This window comes from Euprymna scolopes, chromosome 3 (assembly GCF_053919585.1).
Source record: "Euprymna scolopes isolate OS-2025 chromosome 3, ASM5391958v1, whole genome shotgun sequence".
NCBI classification, from domain to species: Eukaryota; Metazoa; Mollusca; class Cephalopoda; order Sepiida; family Sepiolidae; genus Euprymna; species Euprymna scolopes.
This window is the reverse complement of record NC_136484.1, coordinates 26,849,211-26,857,934: the sequence shown is the minus strand read 5'-3', so window position 1 is coordinate 26,857,934 and position 8,724 is coordinate 26,849,211.

Sequence of the window (8,724 nt, the reverse complement as noted above, 5' to 3'; positions counted from 1 at the left end):
AGCTATGGTATAGCTGGAAAAGTCTTCTCAATTATTAAATCATTTCTTTCTGATAGGTTCATAAGAGTAGTGGTTGAGGGGCAAAAATCAGAAGCTCACAGTATTAATGCCGGTGTCCCTCAGGGATCCATCCTGGGCCCAACTCTTTTCCTGATCTACATTAATGATCTTCCAAATCATATCCTTACATCATTTGTAGACATTTATGCTGACGACACTACCATTTATGGTACCACATCTAAGACAGTAAACGACCAAGTTCTCTCCAATTCTCTCTCCTCTGATCTTGAGCACGTAGTACAATGGGGAAAGGAGTGGCTGGTTACTTTTAATGCATCTAAAACCAAGCTTCTCTCTTTACATCATCAACATTCTAATTCACATTTGTCATCAATTGAAATGAATGGCTCTCGTCTTCAGGAGGCCTCAAGTTTTGACAAGCTTCTGGGCTTGACCATTACTCCTGATCTTAAATGGAACACGTATATCAAATCTGTTGCCAAGGCCGCTGGAAAAATGGTGGGATCTTTCTATCGATCCAGTAGATATCTCACTGCTGATGCTATTCTCTACCTATATAAGAGCCAGGTACGTCCAAGGATGGAATACTGTTGCCACATCTGGGCAGGAGCTGCTAGAAAGGACTTGTCCTGCCTTGATAGAGTTCAAAATAGACTTCGTAGCCTCGAAGGAGATGTCCTTTTCTCCTCCTTGCAACCTCTATCTCACAGAAGAGATGTTGCGAGTTTGTCTCTGATGTATCGTTATTTTCATGGAAAGTGTTCAACTGAGCTTCAATCTATGGTCCCCCCCTCGCCAAACTTTCACAAGAAACACTCGTCTAGCTGTAAACACTATCAATAATTTCCCCCACTCTTTATTTGTGCCTAAACCTAAACGTAGATTCCATGAACAAAGCTTCTTTCTTAGAACTGCACGCCTGTGGAATTGTCTTCCGTTTTCCTGCTTTCCGGCTGACTACAATATGGTTGTGTTCAAGTCTAAAGTAAATAAGTTCTTGATGAGCCGTTCCATATAAGTTATTAAATTTACCAAATTTTCATTACTAATGATTACTATATTGACCAATTTCTACTGTACACTCTTTAACCCTTATCCTTGAGTGGCCTCTGGGCCTTGATAATGTGGTGATGCCTTTGTAAAAAAAAACAAAAAAAAAAAAACAAGATAGACCTGAAGAAGGTCAGAGGATACCTCAGACAAAACATTGTGAGAATAACACTAAATCTTAACAGTAAAATATTTTGATATACTATTTTCTCTTGATGCAAACAGACAGGCACCACAATAATTTGGCCCATCAGCCAATCAGATGTCTTGGCATAGGAGTACAATTTGTTGGACTTCTTACAGCATCCATTTACATTGTTCTCTCCCACTTTTCAATCAGCAAGAGTTTCGATAGCCATACGAACTGGATGTACTGTTGTTGGTTGTTTCAACTCACCAGTAATGGAAAGAAATCTATAAGGATGCATGACACTTTTTTGTACAAATTGATTCTTAGCTCTTTTTAATTGCTTTTTCGGTACTGCCAAAATAAACAGTATTTTTTAAAAATCTTCAATGTTATCTGGCGTCTACTTATTTAAGCTATTTTCAACTCCAACATGAACAAATTCTTATTAAGTCATCCTCATAATTAATCAATTTCTACCTTTTCACCATTACCGATTATCACGGTGTTCTTTCATCAACCCTTATCCACGAGTAGCCTATGGACCTTGATAAGCAGCGACTCTTGTTAAATAGAAATTCTAATTGTTTAGAATATGAGGCCAAATGAATGTTCTATCACAAATTAAGTTCAACAATATGAGTTTGTCAAGTTTGAGAACATGCTATAGGAAAAAGTCAAGAGAGTTCAAATCTGGCAAATGAGACGATCATAAAAAACAGTCCACAATTGCAAATCCATCAAATGGGGAAGATTATTGTTTAACCAGTCTCTCACAAGCGCAGGATAATGGGCTGGTACCCCATTCTGCTGAAAGTACAAACCCTCTGCAATATCCTGCACATAACACATTACGACAGACTCATTTCCCCCACTCTTTCTTTGTGCCTAAACCTAAACATAGATTCCATGAACAAAATTTATTTGTTAGTACTGTATGCTTTCCAACTGACTACAATATGGTTGTCTTCAAGTCCAACGTAAACAAGTTCTTGATAAGCCGTTCCATTTAAGTTAACAAATTTACTGAATTTCTATTACTAATGATTACTATATTGTCCAATTGACTACTGTACACTCTTTAACCCTTATCCTCGAGTGGGATCTGAGCCTTGATAAGTGGTGATACTTATGTAAAAAAAAAAAAAAAAAAAAAAAAAAATCGACAACAGCTGCTGTATAGCCAGATAACTAAAAGTGGATCACATCATCACTGTATACTACTAAACAGTATGTATAACTTTTTGGATAGAGATCTCTTTTAGATTATAGTTGAGCTTTTTCAATCTAAACCAGAAAGCCAGTGTCAAAATATCTTAATATCATAGACTGAGAAGAGCATGAACTCCTAGCACAACCTGAACAAGCTGGAAAACAGTAGGTGATCTATTATTTAGAAAAGATTTAGAGACAGATGGACAGACAGAGAGAAGGGGGGGGGTAACAATTTAGCATGGGGACTATTACAAAAAAATTTTAAAAAAAAAAAAAAAAATTAAATTTCACTCTTCTGAAAATCAGCCGTAATGTTAAATCTGAAAATTTATGTTTCTGAATTTTGGAGATGGAGATTGATAATTTGTGTTATTTTGATGATTCAAACTACCTTTGCAGTATAGCCAAATAACTTTGTGCTCTTAATATATAGTTATTTATGGTGAACCCTGTAAAAAGTCACCATCGACCATTGTAAAGTGATTGTGGAAAATCAGTTGAACAGTCTTGAAAAGAATCTTTCAGTGTACTAAAAAAAACAAAACAAAAAAAAACTCCACACACTTTGAAATAAATAAGCAAAAAAATGAACAATACACACAACTCAAATTACAAATATGGTGGCATGTAAATCAAGAAAACTTACATGTTTTATACTGAATAGAAAATGTAAACGAACAGCAGCTGTCTATAAATTATCAGAGTTCCTTTTGAGAGCTTCCATTGCACAAAAATATAGACATCTTCAATCTATGCGACAGGTGTTAACTTACCATCTTCAGTTTCTGATTTACCTGTCACAGGTGTGAACTAAATTAACAAAGGTCAACCTTTTGATGAAGATCTTTCCGAAAAATTATAAATTCAATATTTCAGGCATTCACATCTGGTGATTAATTTGATTGTATATGTATGAGTGCTTTCTACTTCTGAATGGCTGCAAGCCTAAGGTGCCTCAGAAATTAAGCAATATTCTGGAAGGGAGTTAATTTTAACTTTGTTCCTTTAATTATATATATATATATATATATATATATATATATATATATATACTAGCATTTCAGCCTGGCGTTGCCCGGGTGTTTGGAGGTGTATATTGAGTAAAAAAAAAAAATGTGGTAGTAGGAAGGCAGGCTCGAACCCATACTATGAAGAAGGAAAAAGACGGGAAAATAAACGTGATGTCTTTACTGTTACAACCACCACCAAACCGGAAGTGATACTAAAAGGCTAGACAATTGAAAAAAGGGGATGACTTTCGAAAATATCAGCAAAAAAAAACGACCCCCTCCCTGTAGAAAAGTGCCCAGTTGAAGGTGAAGAAATTAATGTTTTTAGCCAATTTTTCGGTATTTGTCATCTGAAGAGTTGAGTTTCCAAACAATACTGATCTTGTGAAAATCCGCCGCCTCTGTCTAAAGTTTTAGGCAGACATGCAAACATACATACATTTATATATTGGTAGCTCAAATTTTCGATCCAAACCGATTCCGATTAAAAAGCTTGCCCTATCTCCGAATACCCTTTATGTAAAATACATACAAAATGAACAACAATAAACATTACAAGTTAAAAAGCATTATTATGCATGTACATGCACACACACACTCTTGTTGTTTTTACCTTGTTCGTTTAAATAAATATATTCCTTGTACATGTTGTAACTTGGCTTTAACGTCCTCCCTTTTAATGTCTCTCCTTTAAATGTACATCCCTTAATGTTGCCATTCCTTTTTACCTGGAGTCAAAAATTAAGTATATTTATTTAAGCTATGAGAGTTATTTCCCATATAATTTTCATAGACAAAAATGGATTTGTTTTATGCTTCCATAAATCCAACACGCGGTCTACTTTCAAGAAAATCCTAAGTTAGGAAATTCTGTGTATTTTAAATAGTATTTGACTAAACTCTTTGCCCATGAATATATTTCAACCTGGCAACACCGGGTATGTACAGCTAGTATAAACATACAACATCAGAACTAATAAAAATTAAAAAGTTTATAAAATGTATCCAACATTGAATAACCTTAAAGATATTGTATTTTTATTTGCATAAAAAAATGTTAATTTGTTTTCATAGCAGGATTTTCCATAACTAATATTGTTAATAAAACAAAAGCAAAACAAACAGCTATTTTTAATTTTTAGAATCCTTACAAATGAGGTTTTATAATTTGCGTATTCATTCTTTTTGCAGACTGTTATCTTCAACTTGTACGGCATAATCACGTTGCCAGATCACCAAAGTTAAGCAACGTTGAGCCTGGCCAGTACCAGATGGGTAACCATTTGGGAAGGCTAGGCGCTGTATGCACCTTCTGGGCCAGCATCCTCACTCTGAAAAAAGAACTGCTTGCTACAAAAGCATCTACAAAGTTTTAGATGGCCTATGCCCCTCCAGGGGTTCAAGGCTATGAATGGATGGTTATCCTCATCTTCCTAGTTGTTGTTTCACCATGTTTCAGCCAAATCATCCTCTGGCTTTCTTCCAGTGATTAACTGCGACGAGATAAGAATGCAGAGTCTTGTAAATGTATCCCCAGTAATTCCTCCTTTTCATAGTTTTTGTCTCATCACGTTTTTGGCCAACTAGGTAGGATTTGTTGAGACACTTGTAGTCTGTCTAAACTGTACGAACGAACTGACTAAACCAAGATGGCCGACTCCTATTTATATCACCACAAGCAAGGGAGGTAACCATGTAACTGAAGCAAGGGAGGTAACCAATGTCTACATTAACATTGCTGCTGTCCTCAAGTGAATAATTTATTTCTGATTTAACAAGTCCCTTAGAAGCTCAGACGAAGCTCCTGCCTTGGTCAAACAATCAGAGACCTGATCATAACCCTTGATCCATTCTATCTGTATCTCCCCTCTACTCTTCATTTCCTTCAGCCTTGCTACATCTATTCTCAATCGTCGATCGCTTACCAGATTGTTGGAATTCAATGTCTCCACAAGTGATGCATTATCTGTCTTGCAGAGAACGTCTGGCAATTTAGATAACTGAAATACCTCTTGTATCATAACCGCAGTCAAAACACCAGCATCAGCTCCCTCATTCAGAGCAAGAGTCTCTGAGGCCAATGGGCTTTTTGTCACTCTGTCCAATTTCTTTGACGCCCAACACATGGGGGCCATTTTGTCAGTACTTCCTCCAATAAAGACAACAAAACCACCCTGTGAAGATCCATCTTCCAGACTGGCATAAGAGGCATCAGTATAACACAAAATGTGTAAATCTGAGGGCTTTCCCAATTTTGGAAATGTTATAGAACCCTTCTTGGATTTCAATTTTGATAAGGCTTTATTCGCCTCAAATAAGGCTTTTACTTTGGGATGCTTTCCAGTGTTGCTCATTTTACACACATCAAAAGCTATATCAGGGCGTGTTTGAGTTGAAACCCACATCATCTGACCTGCAAGTCTCTTCAACTCATGCTTTTCTTCTTCATTCAGTTCATCATTTTTCCTCAGTATCCTCCCTTTGCTTATTTCTATTGGAGATATGGAAGATACATATAGATCTTGTTCTACAGTGATCCCATTTTCCTGTTGATTAACATTCAGTCCAACATATTTGAATGTTCCACTTTCATGAGATCCCACCTTAAATTTTTCTTTCAATGTTGCAATCACATCCCTTTCAAACTCTGTGTTTCCACAGAAAACAAAATCATCCACGTGCATAGCAAGAATTCCAGTCAAATTTCCTTTAATATCATGCCACAAAAACAATGCATTATCATAAGCACTTGCTACTCCTTTTAATTCAATCAAAGCCTGAGTAACTCTCTTGTACCATGCCCGTGGAGCATCATTCAATCCATAGATGCATCTTTTTAATTTCCACACTTGAGATTTAGGACAAACATCAGATGGTGGCCTCAGGTACACATCTCTCTCTAAAATACCACCTTGCAAAAAGGCTGAGGTAAAATCTATGGTCTACAGCATCCAATTCTTTATTGATGCGGTTAGCATGACCATTCGCATAGCTTCACGGCTACATGTTGGGGAGTCCGTTTTCAGATTACTATTTTCTTCATAGCCTCGTGCTACAAGGCGAGCTTTCATTGTTTTCTGATTATCCTTGAATTTTTCAGTAATCACCCATCTTGTGGATATTGTTTTTTGACCTGTGTATGGCACACATTCAAATACTTCATAGGTGTTCATGTTTTTTATTTCTTTATGCTTGGCATCCATTACAGCTTTCGACTGCTCTTGTTCAGCGGTGAGCAGGACTACATTTTCCTGTTCAGTATATTGGGGCACTTCTCTCTAATGATCAATATGATTCCAGTTGATACAAACTTGATCCTCGTTTTCATCCTCAGGTTCTATATTGATCCAATGACTATATTTGCCAGTTGATTTAGGCTGTACTGACATAACCTTTCCTTTCTTCCACTCCTCACTTCCATTTATTTTATAAGTTATGGTCTTATTTCGGCCAGGTTTTTCAGTCTTATCTCTTAAACTGGTAGAACTATCAACAACTTCTTCTCTGTCTATATCTTCACTTTCTACCACTTGATTCTGCAACTCCTCCTCCTCAACTGAAAGGTATTCATTCTTCCCTTCTGTAGTGTTTCCCAGCATTTCAGCTTTTTTTGTTCTTTTTTCGTTGTTTTTATTCACTTTCATCAATTGGCACGGATGCATCCTATAAAATGCTCCGCCATGTCTGATTAAGACAAACTGGCCTTCTCTGCCTAACACTTTTGCTGGACCACGCCATCCTTTAAAACCCTGCCTCCGATAATAGATTTGGTCTCCGGTAACATAATCTTCATCAGCATAAGTTCTGACATTAGACCTGAGAGCTCTCCTAATTCTCTCACTGGACTCAGCTTCCAAAAAGTTTCTCCTTGCACTATGGAGAGCATTTAAATTTTTTCTCACCATGTCACTTGTAGTAGAGGACTCCATAGCAGGTAACTGGTCTGTCAGAATTGAGGGTGTATTTACATTGAAACCGAATACAAGTTCATTTGGACTGTGTCCAGAGTAATTGAGGAGGGCATTTTTTGCACAAATAGCCCATGCCAAGGCAATTTCAGGTTCACACTTCTCATCGTCAATTGTTTTTTTCATTGCCTCAGCAACTATCAAATTATGACGTTCTACAGTACCGTTGCTGAATGGACTTTCTGCGGCAGTAGTACAGGTCTCTATGTTGAGTTTTTCATTCATCTGTCTATAGTGTTCATTGTTGAATTCACCCCCATTATCACTCAGAAAACGAACAGGAGATCCGAAATAGGTAATCCACATCATAAAGATGTTTTTGATGATCTCCTCCTCCTTCTTTGTTTTGATCAATGTTGCCGCTGAATACCTGGTAGCGGCATCAATGAGATGTAGTATCCACACCTCATTGTGGATGAACTCTTTCAAATCCATGCAAACTGTGTGATTAAATCTATTGCCAAGAGGCAATCCCACAACCGGTCGCAGTGGAGCTTTTTTAAATCTAAGGCAAATTTGACAGTTTTCACAAACCTCCTCAATCGCCTTTATAAATTCCTTGTCATTGAATTTGCCACTTTTTTTAACCAAGGAAACAAGTTTTTCCTTCGAGGCATGAGCAAACTGTCGAAGTTTTTCTGCTTTTTTTTTTTTTTCTGTGAAAGAACACTGACCAAAATTCTGAACATGTAATACAATGTTCTTAGTACCACTATGATCCAACAACTTATTTGTTAAGGGGAGACAATAGTGCCCTGAAGTTGTGGTCTTTAGTTCAATACATTTATCAAAAATCCAGCACATACCTTTCCGGAAATCTAGCACTATTCCTGCTGTCTTCATTGATTTGTGACTTAATAGAAGAGGCAAGTCGTTTTTCACAATATCTGCTTCGATATAAACTCTTATACCTCCGAGTGTAACCGGAAATTTAGCAACTTTAATTGCTGTGACAGCCACTCCATCACCAAAACAAAAACTCCGGTCTGAGTTCGTATACTTCACTAGTTGCAGGTCACTTTCATTTAAAGTATCCAAATAAACATCAAGCCACACTTCGCCAGCCAGTGTGCGAGTACAAGCAGAATCCAAGACTGCCATTCCAAATGTTTCCTTTACAAGATTTGAGATTTTTTCATTTGTACTGTTCAAATAAATATTTTCTTGAATGAACAACGTAATGTGTATTTGTTCTGTCGCTTCCGTAAACCTGGGCGTATTTCTAGGACACTCTCTAATTAGATGGTTCGGAGACTGACATTTGTAACACAACAACACGTTTCCACTTCGGTCACATGGATTAGATTGTCCTCGACGAAAACGCCTTTTGTTG